The sequence below is a fragment of the Mytilus trossulus genome, chromosome 1 (genome assembly GCF_036588685.1).
Source record: "Mytilus trossulus isolate FHL-02 chromosome 1, PNRI_Mtr1.1.1.hap1, whole genome shotgun sequence".
In the NCBI taxonomy this organism is placed as follows: domain Eukaryota; kingdom Metazoa; phylum Mollusca; class Bivalvia; order Mytilida; family Mytilidae; genus Mytilus; species Mytilus trossulus.
The window spans coordinates 49982667-49994911 of NC_086373.1; the positions used below are offsets into that span (position 1 = coordinate 49982667).

Below are 12245 nucleotides of genomic sequence, written 5' to 3' on the forward strand. Positions count from 1 at the left end.
GACAATTTGCTTTTGAAATTTAACAGGGAGCTTGAAAAAAATAAAACTACAATGTTCTTACAAATTCCAGTGGCATCTAAAGAAAGTGCTTCCCATGACATTCTTAGTGTGTGAGACAAAAACAAAATATAATACTTTTGTACAGAATTTTATGTATGATTGTATTAAAAAGAGTATTATGAATTGTCAATATGTGGAAGTCAAGCTATGGTTAAATATTACAAACAAATGTTTATAAACTATTGCTGCATTGGTTCTTCGTTCAAAGTGGTAACTAATTTGTCAGCTATAAAATCTTGAGAGGATTCATTCAAACATTCTATAAATGTATCAAAAGCTTTGGGTCCTCTTCTTATTAAGGTGAATAAAAACTGTGTAGCTTTATCCTTTTTTGTCTGTTTCACACTAACTTCTTCTCCCATACTTGGTGTAAAAATTTCTTTTTCTATCATTAAGTCAAGCAGATCTTCCAAAATTAAACTATCCATAAGAAAAACCCAGTTTTTACGTAAAGATTCTTGATGCCTTTTCTCCATTGTGATGTAGTTTTCATGTATACATTATACAATTGTTAATCTGAAAGTAAACAAAACAGCAATTATTTTCCTGTGGATTTACGAATGAAGTTCACAATGACAGCAGAATTTGACTCAAGGCTACCCTATAAGGTCCTATCATAATAAACATTTTTACAGACAACCATGTAACCAAAATAATACCTAATGGAGTATGGACAGGGGTAAATGAAAGGGACATAAGCTATAAAGTAAAATAAACTAATTTTTTTTTTTTTTTGGTTCAATCATTTATGGAAATCAATTTTGTCAAAATAGACTGATGAATTATTCACTTGCAAGTGAATAATTTGACCTCAGTTATTCTGTATTAATGTGACCTTCAAATTAACCCCTTAAATAGAGATGTGTATTCATGAACTATGTGTGATTAGCTATTAAAAGGAAAAGAAAGTCAACATTGAAAGTAAAACAAAAGTAAACAATTAGGTTGACTGATTCAATTCATAAAAGCTCATTCTTAAAGGTTAAAATGATGATTAACATATTTTTTAACCTCTATAATTATTTGGAAATCAAAGAAACCTAGAAAAATCCTATTGAACATGTTCACTTTCTATCTATATATCATAATCTATATTTATGTTTATATCTATAACTAAAATGATAAAAAATAATCATAAATATATATATTTACATGTCAATTTTTTTAAATGCACCATGTAGGCACAACTGATCATGACAATATATGTGTTCTCGTAAAGGCTACACAAATCAACTAGAAATTTTAAGGCCATATAATTCTACCTCACAATATCTATTAATGCACCATTTCTGACCAGTATTATGTCCAATAACTGGTTGCTACCTCTGACCATGAGCTGATATGCTACTTTCACTTTCACTTTATTCATAGTAAATACACATGTAAGGAATCCTGTTTAGTGATTCTTTAATCAAAATAATTTGTTTCACTGTACCCATTTGATTTAGAAACTGTGAATAGAAAATATAGTTCTGTTGAGCTTTATACAATATTACACATATCTACAAACAAGACTTACTCAAGTTGATCTCTAATTTTTTGGTAATTAGTTACTCCACCTGGTCTACATCGTAAGTGCTCTTGACAGCTTATCCCTAAACGGTATTAGAAAAAATATAACTAAAGACCATAAATGTTTTATACTATCTAAAATAACGACTTACAATGAAACATATTATTCACTTTTCGCATTTAGGGACCAATTATAGCTGACTGTGTGGTATAGGCTCTGTTCATTGTTGAAGGCCGTACGGTGACCTATAGTTACTTGTTTTAAATTTCCGAGTGTGTCATTTTGGTCTCTTGTTGACGGAGTTTTCTCATTGGCACTCATACCACATCTTTTTTTTATAAGTATAAAAGCATAAAAAGCATAATATCAGATTATTACATGGCATTTTTCATATCGCATGTATTATCAGCCCTAGGTTCAATATCAGCCCAAGAGCCGCATGGCTCGAGGGCTGATATTGACCGAGGGCTGATAATACATGCGATATGAAAAATGACATGTTATGATCTTTTTATCATATGCTTCAATAGTAGAGAAAAATAACAGATTCATATAATGATCCTTTCACGTGGTTCCCGAAAAGAAGTTGAAAGAGTAAAAAGTTCACGGACGTCAGACCCAAAATTTGATTCATTCAATATGAAATCTTTCTATCATATGCCTCAACAGAAAAAAACCACATTTTAATATGGACAGAGACATATATATATGTCTCTGATATGGACGAATCGACAAAAAAATATTTTAACAATATGCATAATGAACATTGTTTGGAAAAGTCAACTTTTTTTAAGTATCTTTCTAAATTATGTTTGAGAAAAACTTAAAAAATGCATTTATTTAATATTTTTTAAATAATTGTTTTGTACACTACTTTGTAATGTTTTTCACTGAAATCGTAGCATTGAGGTGTATTTTCCGGAATTTGCCGAGTATCACCGGAATGCCATGTGATAAGTTGCGGAAAGGCATGTTATAACAATCGGAGCATGTGATAAACTTTTCATATCAGCCCGCTAAGCACCAATTTGAAAAATATGGAAAATACTTTAACTTAATGCTATTATCATACGGTAAAAATCATATGTACTTTAGTCTAAGTATATGATAAACAGATTTATTTAAAGTCCATGCTATATATCATTGAGGGATCTCTATAGTATAAAATGTTGAGAGAAATCTTAATTTCAATAAGTTAAATTGCATTCAGCTACACTGATGTGTACAACGTTGAGGCAATGCCGCATATGCTTCATATGACCACACTTTTAAATATCAGTCTGCTAGTCATTATGAATTCACCATAACGTATATTAAGTTTTATTGAGAACATCTGTATAATTTATATTTCTTTTATTTTAATATGTATCTTAATTCAGACGTTTTTTCTTCATGAACATGAATACTGTGATAGCTGTTAATACACAAATATTCATACCCCCCCCCCCCCCCTGTGCATACCATTAGCTGTTAATACACACATATTCATAGTCTCCCCCTGTGGATACCATTGTCACTATAATATAATTATAGTCAATTTAACTAGTGTCATTTTATTGTCTCAATAGTCAATACTGTATGCCATAACCATTTAAAGTAAAATGTGTTTGTGCTACTAAATATTGTCTGAGACTACTATAAGAGAGGGACAATAGGGGATCCGTTACTGACATGTTAACAACACCTCTACTTTGGCAAAAACAGTTAACAAAATATGCAAAGTGTGTTGAAAACAGTTAACAGCTTTTTTTAAAAATTGATCTCATAACAGTTGACATCACCTTAAAAAGGGCCAAAACAGGTTAACATAAAAAGGTATTGCCCCCTCCTATAACACATAGTAGTCTCAGATATTGTCTATTGTCTATTTAAAGTCGGGAATACTTATAACAAATTATACAACACATTTAAGCTATGTAGAGCTTTCATCCGACATACACATATGTGATAAGTACAATACATAAAATACGTAGCATGAACAGTAAGCACAGCAATCAAAACATAGATCTGGTATCACAAAGTCTTGTGTATGTTGATAACATTAAGAATATGAATATGTGATATGAGAGACAACGAGACAATTCTCAACCCGAGGCACAATGTGTAAAAAGTATACAAATTAAAGGTCAAAGTACGTCCTTCACTTGCACGGAGCTTTGCCCCCTCCCATAAAATTCAAATATTAGCTTCCTTATACAGATTTAAAAATCGAATTATTTTTTGTTGAATCATTAAGATCATCTATATTCAACAGTTTCATTGTAACATTAGTTTTTATTTATATCTTTTTAATGACTAAAGTCGGAATGTAATTTAGAGTGATGATTAGCTAAAGTTGTTACGTAGTTGCTCAACGTCCAATGTTTGTTTTTTTAATCGCTCAAATTTATAATTAAAAAAACAACAACCAAGAAACAAATATCTTATTCTAGGATGTATTTTCAACACACTTTGTTTACTGTTATCAGCATTTTTGCATATTTTGTTAACTGTTTTTGCCAAAATAGAGGTGTTGTTAACATGTTAACACGGATCCCCTATTGTCCCCCTCTTATAGTAGTCTCAGACAATATTTTAGTTTTCCCGAGAAAATACATGCAAATAGCTTGAATTATACAACACATTTAAGCTATGTAGAGCTTTCATCCGACATACACATATGTGATAAGTACAATACATAAAATACGTAGCATGAACAGTAAGCACAGCAATCAAAACATAGATCTGGTATCACAAAGTCTTGTGTATGTTGATAACATTAAGAATATGAATATGTGATATGAGAGACAACGAGACAATTCTCAACCCGAGGCACGATGTGTAAAAAGTATACAAATTAAAGGTCAAAGTACGTCCTTCACTTGCACGGAGCTTTGCCCCCTCCCATAAAATTCAAATATTAGCTTCCTTATACAGATTTAATCAAAGTACTGAAGTACTGAACATCGGATGACCGCAGGTTCTTGTGGATGGTCAAAAGCACATGTCACAGAAAACATAATATTAAGCTTTTTGTCGAGTAAGCGCAGCGAACGAGATCAAAAAGCCTTCATATTATGTCGAGCAGCTGATATTTTACAATATTAATATGCCGATAACCTGATAATCGATTTATCGGGCTGCATTTGCGTCTTTTGGAAGTATTGTCTTAGTTTCACCAGCAACCGGAAGTTGATTTGATAAGTTCGGGTCAAACTTATCAAAGTCGGTTCAAACATTATGACGTCGCTGATATGTCCGGGTCAAAGTTATTAAGGCCAGGTCAACGTATTTGACGTCACAAAGCCGTGATATGGAGTTTTATTAAGAGCTGAGCAGATTGATATAGATAGTTGGACGACCGATAAATATCATTTTCATCTATTTGTATATAATTTAATTTTGGATGTAACGCGTCTTCTGATTGGCTGACGTTATTTTGTTATGAGCCCATAGACATAATTTAGACATGTGACCGTGACGTCATCAACGTTTTTTCATGGATTTCTACGGTTTAAAATGGAATTTAGAATTAAATTATAAGAAATGACTGTAATATTTTTTCTGTCTATTCGAAATAACATAAAAAATGTGGTGCACACTGTTAAATAACCATTTCCAACTAAGTTGGACATCACGTGACTTTTGTGACGTATAAAAGCCGCCATTTTGTATTATTTTTCCCCATATAAAATGCATATGTGCTTCAATAAATTTTAATTTTCTCTTAAACCTGATCCGTTTTCTTACTTTTGCAAATCAATCCTTGATATTCAAACATATTTCTATCAAACAATGTTGATCCTAACAGTTTAATTTTTGATTTAATTCGGTCAAATCGGAATCGTAAAACAAGCACTTTTTCTCGTCATTTCTCCGTTGACTCAATGCTAAATTACCGATACCCATGTCTACTTTTACAACAAATAAAGAAATTCTGTAAATAAAAAACAAACTTTGCAAATCGATTTAGTATATTCAAACATATAGCGGGCGATGAATTCTACTTAAAACAGTTTAATTTCAGGTCAAATTCGGTCAAACATCGATTTAAAAAAGGGAATTTTCCGAGATTTTTCAAAATGGCGGCTGATGTGTCAAATGGAAATGTTGCATCAAATCAATGATTTCTATAGTAAGACTTTCCTAGCTAGATTATATTTAATTTTTCAGAAAAAATATCTGATGTTTCCGTTATTTTCCTTTAGTGATATTTCGATATCATTGATTTCAAAATTTCTTATAAAAAAAATTAATTTAAGTGTGAAACGGGAAATTTATTGTGACAGATGTTCATCCAGGAGATACGGTTACCAAAAAATAGTTTACAATATCGATAATAAAAAAAATCTCTTCTTTTTTTAAAGGTGTCTTTCAAGTTTTCTGTATATTTTATCTTTCTTTAGAAATATATTTATACATTCCTTTTCGAAAAAAAAAATGTTTTCATCCTAAGAGAAAAAAAACCAATGTCCAATTATAATAGATAATATTCTATACCTTAAAAAATTCATTCCCTGACCGAACAGGTGAAATCTAACTTGGGTTATAATGTTACATCATAATATATTGTCAGGTAGACCTGCAAACTAAAAGCAATCAGGTGACATTCAACATCCTGTCAGTGTGTATACATGTATTACAAGAGTTTAAATTTTGTGATATACAAAAGTTTTTATAAATGTATAAATAAATATCGTCTCCTTCCCGTGTCAAATCAGAAGAAGTATGTTTCATAATAAACTTAAGGAAAATATGAATATTATGAAAATTTCTTTAAAAAAATATGTTTTGCTTAAAAGGCATTCAAATATTTATATGTTTCTATAATTATTTCAAAAAAATATTCTGATTCAAATTTTAATTTAAATGAATTTCGATCATTGAATATGATTTTATTGTTATTTATTTTTCAATTCAATATTAAAAGCTAAATCCAGGCAATAAATCGATATAAAGTTTAAATTGTGTTAAAAAAAGTAGTTATTGTATACATTCCAACAGAGACGTATAATACGATTGATCTGGTTTTAACAATATTGTATACCCGATAATATCTATCGACAGAGTTATCGATCCTGAATAGGACTGATATAGTTGGGTATGCCGCTACGCACGTTATTCAGTGTGCACCAAATTTTTTATGTTATTTCAAATAGACAGAAAAAATATTATAGTGCAGTGCAAGTGCATGGTGGACACTCTTCTGTAAAAAAAATCAAAGCCTTAAAGGCTGTAAAAGCAATTGCTGCCATGATAATGTTTTGGGACACTTTTATTTTTCATCTACATATATAAGAATTAAACCTGACAGGACATGGTTGTCTAGTGAAAAGCAAGAAGGTTTTGACTTTATATCAATAAAGGACTTAAGCAGGAAATCATTTTTAATATGTTTTATATTTCACAAGGAGACAACAAGTTTACCAGGCTAAAGTTGGGGGTAATTATGGATTATCCCCGGGTAGTGTTTGTAACTGGGCAATAATTACTTTTATTTATTTAATTTTAACAATTTTCATAATTAATTTAAATTAACCATTCAGTTAAAACATTTCACCTTTCGAGACGCTAATGTTGAAAAATGGGACAGAAATAAAATAACTTACAAGACATAAACATGTAAAAAAAAATATATTTCAGCTTACTAAAAATATTTTCATAGTGTTACTTTGACATCATTTCTTAAAACTAAGTCCCACACATAATTGTTCATTTGATATGTGTCATCCTCATGCGGTACGAGAAGTTTCCATGTCGCTAAATAGTCTTCTTGTCGCTTAATTTATTGTTCTTGTCCGTTCTTGACGCTTCTTGTCGCTAAAAGTTCTTCTTGTCGTTATTAGTGAGACCGCTATTTTTAGATTACAGGTGGTCATTTACATTACACGTATAACCTGTGTAGTGATTTTTATTTTACGATAAATTTATGAATGAACGATAATTTTATGAATGAACAAGAGCACCTGACCTCTTTCTGAAAAACCAATTAAACATATAAAATCGTATTTACTAAGATATAATTCAGTCAAATTTTCCCCACTAAATCAACAACTGAAATGATTCCATATTTTGTTGAAATATCGTACAACCGGAGAACAGAAATCGCAGGTATGAAAATGCACTTTTTTCACTGGTGTTGAAAACCCAAAACTAATTTGACTAGAATTTATGAATGACGGAAATTTAAGCGATAACAATACATCGGAGTGACCTCTAGGTCATCCTCTGTAAAAATCGAATTATTTTTTGTTGAATCATTAAGATCATCTATATTCAACAGTTTCATTGTAACATTAGTTTTTATTTATATCTTTTTAATGACTATAGTCGGAATGTAATTTAGAGTGATGATTAGCTAAAGTTGTTACGTAGTTGCTCAACGTCCAATGTTTGTTTTTTTAATTGCTCAAATTTATAATTAAAAAAACAACAACCAAGAAACAAATATCTTATTCTAGGATGTATTTTTAACACACTTTGTTTACTGTTATCAGCATTTTTGCATATTTTGTTAACTGTTTTTGCCAAAATAGAGGTGTTGTTAACATGTTAACACGGATCCCCTATTGTCCCCCTCTTATAGTAGTCTCAGACAATATTTTAGTTTTCCCGAGAAAATACATGCAAATAGCTTGAATTATACAACACATTTAAGCTATGTAGAGCTTTCATCCGACATACACATATGTGATAAGTACAATACATAAAATACGTAGCATGAACAGTAAGCACAGCAATCAAAACATAGATCTGGTATCACAAAGTCTTGTGTATGTTGATAACATTAAGAATATGAATATGTGATATGAGAGACAACGAGACAATTCTCAACCCGAGGCACAATGTGTAAAAAGTATACAAATTAAAGGTCAAAGTACGTCCTTCACTTGCACGGAGCTTTGCCCCCTCCCATAAAATTCAAATATTAGCTTCCTTATACAGATTTAAAAATCGAATTATTTTTTGTTGAATCATTAAGATCATCTATATTCAACAGTTTCATTGTAACATTAGTTTTTATTTATATCTTTTTAATGACTATAGTCGGAATGTAATTTAGAGTGATGATTAGCTAAAGTTGTTACGTAGTTGCTCAACGTCCAATGTTTGTTTTTTTTAATTGCTCAAATTTATAATTAAAAAAACAACAACCAAGAAACAAATATCTTATTCTAGGATGTATTTTCAACACACTTTGTTTACTGTTATCAGCATTTTTGCATATTTTGTTAACTGTTTTTGCCAAAATAGAGGTGTTGTTAACATGTTAACACGGATCCCCTATTGTCCCCCTCTTATAGTAGTCTCAGACAATATTTTAGTTTTCCCGAGAAAATACATGCAAATAGCTTGATTATCAATAAGTTGTTCAAGTAATTTTTTTTCATATCTCGATTCAGTACAAATTCAGGAAACTGAATAGTTATTATAATATCAATATTCTGCGACATTTTCTACAAAGGAGTAGGACCGGTAAGGACTCATTTTGGCCTCAAATTTCAGTTTCATCTGACGAAAGATTTTGACCACTTTTTAAACACTAAAGGTGGTACCCAACACTTTCACTAAAATTAATTTGGCTCGTTAAATTTTTATAAAATTTTGTCAAAGTACTACCTTAGATCCTTGTACAAAAATATAAAAGTTTCAAAATTTTTGAACTAACCGTTTTGTCAGAAAAATTACACTGGTTATATAGCAGTTTGACAAACACCAATTTTGATAATTGAGAAGCTTGATATCCTTTTTACAACACAACGTAATTAAAACGTTTAGCTGACTTTACAGAGTTATCTCCCTGTAGTGTTAGGTACCACCTTAAATGTCTATTTCACTTGATTCAATTAGTTTATGTGAAAGATTGTAACTGAATTAGTCATTAAAAACGATCCGATTAAAACTCAAATATGAAAAATCTCTCAAATATGCCAAAAAACGACACTTTTCAGATGGTTTTTGTCAAAAATGAAAGTGGCCGCATCCGTTGTCATCCCGACAACCTTTATTATTATTATTATTATTGACTTTCCTCTTATACATGTAGAGGTTATGTCATAACATATATACACATTAGAACAAAATACAAAAAACAAACATATTTAGACAGTTCAAAGTATCAAAGGCACATATTTAAGCAATTTTGATTGTCGCTAATGATCATCAGTTTATCGATAAAAGATATAGGAAGATGTGGTGTGAGTGCCAATGAGACAACTCTCCATCCAAATAACAATTTAAAAATTAAACCATTATAGGTTAAAGTACGGTCTTCAACACGGAGCCTTGGCTCACACCGAACAACAAGCTATAAAGGGCCCCAAAATTACTAGTGTAAAACCATTCAAACGGGAAAACCAACGGTCTAATCTATATAAACAAAACGAGAAACGAGAAACACGTATATATTACATAAACAAAAAAGAGTTTGCATGTGCTGTAGACATGCTGGACACAAAGTTTTGAGAATGCAATACTCTCGTCGTCATCAAGCTCGTATATAGTGTCACAGGATAAAATAGTGGCGGTGAATTCTAGAGACGATAGGCTGTCCATATAGACACTAAACTGTATTGGGTTTATGTTTATAATGTCTCTCCACATTTCATTTCTGTAATCAAGAACACAATCACATGAGCATAGTATATGTTCTAAAACGTTTGTAAATAGTTACCCGCATTTTTCACATAGGAGTTGTTCAGCTTCAGGGGAACAATAGCACCGTGACAAGTCGATAATGTACTTTGACGTTACTCTTAGATCTGGATATCTCTTCGCAGTTATCCATGCTTTATGTAACTTAATGACTGAATGGATAAGTTTGAAAAAGTTAAAGTCACTGTCGTTTTAAATCCTTTCTAACCACTTCAATTGTTCAGTCTTGTGAATGTTTTGCGACACTACATTGTTCCAGACAATTTTTGAAGGAAAATATCCAAGTTCAATACTTGAGATTTACAACATATTGCAAGAGATTGTACTTAATAAATAGTCTATAGATATAGGAAGATGTGGTGTGAGTGCCAATGAGACAACTCTCCATCCAAATAACAATTTAAAAATTAAACCATTATAGGTTAAAGTACGGCCTTCAACACGGAGCCTTGGCTCACACCGAACAATAAGCTATAAAGGGCCCCAAAATTACTAGTGTAAAACCATTCAAATGGGAAAACCAACGGTCTAATCTATATAAACAAAACGAGAAACGAGAAACACGTATATATTACATAAACAAACGACAACTACTGTACATCAGATTCCTGACTTAGGACAGGTGCAAACATTTGCAGCGGGATTAAACGTTTTAATGGGCCCAAACCTTCTCCCTTTTTCTGAAACAATAGCATAACATCACAACATAGAAAAACTTACGATAAAATATCAATTGGCAGACTTAACTCAATCAACATATCAGGAATGAAACCAAGCTGATTGTCCACACACGTGTATTTAAATTCTAGCAGTCTGACCATCATTATCTGCTTTGGTAGATCTGAGACTACTATAACACATGTGTTATAGTAGTCTCAGGGTAGATGAGCAGTGAGTTCAGTCTATATAATCTGCCGAAAAATAAAAGTTTGCATTTGTCAATATAACACTCAATGCAGAGCCATCCAAGAAGGCTGGTACACCTGTCTGATCTGGACCTTTTAGGTAATCCTTGTACTGCTTTACATACGAATCTGTGATCTCGTTCGAGCAATAGTAATTCAGATTTGGTAAGATTGTTCCACAGTTTGCAACCATAAAGTGCCCTCGTATAAGCTAAACTGTCTAAAATTTAACTAAAATGAAAGAATTTGGTAAGATTGTTCCACAGTTCGCAACCATAAAGGCCCTCGTATAAGCTAAACTGTCTAAAATTTAAATAAAATGAAAGAATTTTGAAGATTTCCGTAATTTAGCATGACTTAATAGTGCTACAACCCGATATATGTGCCTTGTACCGTAAAAAACAGCCCATATGTATGTAGCAGAAGCATTTAACTGTCCAATAAATAACTAAAAATTTACATTTTAACAATTTTGTAAAACTGCTATATTTTGGGGCCAAAAAGGGGTCATACCGGACCTTCTTCTTTCAGAATACTTCATGCAAATTTTACATTAAACAGGAAGACAATAAAATAAAAAAAGGACGAACAGACCCAGTGCGAACGAGTACTAGGGCGATAAGTTTTTTCCACGGCAAACACGGCCATGTGAGGGCGAGCCTTTCAACAACGGACATGGATTCGTTTTGTTCAACTGTCTAAAACAACAGTTGTGTGGATACCAAATCAACCAATATTCAACAATATAATATGTTTATATAAAGCTTCAATACATTATGTTTACATTTTGAATTTCGACATTGTAAGTTATTTACGGATTTAAGTCAATTACGACCGTTGGGGTATTGTTTCATTAAGTCTTTTTGGTGCTTAGTCAAATGATGGATATTACTAGAAAGCACCTTCTGGTGAGAACATCAATTATATTCATCTGTTTTCTCCTACTTTAGCGCCATAAGTTGCTGTAAATAAATGAAGGCAATAAATGAACTTTCAACACGAACAGATGACATGAAAGCATTAACATTTTAGATAGTAAGAAATTAAGATGTCAGTGTGTCCATACCAGTAGCTAAATATCAAATTGACATTTTCTCATTTTCAATGCTAACAACAAACTCATTTGAAACTTT

The 12245-nt window shown here is 31.5% G+C and overlaps 1 protein-coding gene across 1 annotated transcript in view; it reads left to right on the top strand.

Annotated features, from left to right (window-relative positions):
• The first annotated feature begins 12030 nt into the window (after positions 1-12030).
• The window catches only part of LOC134726487 (general transcription factor 3C polypeptide 1-like), a 231918-nt gene continuing 231703 nt past the window's right edge, over positions 12031-12245 (top strand). The window contains exon 1 of the mRNA XM_063590895.1: positions 12031-12147. The gene's annotated coding sequence lies outside the window, so the exon portion shown is untranslated. The remainder of the gene's footprint in view (positions 12148-12245) is intronic.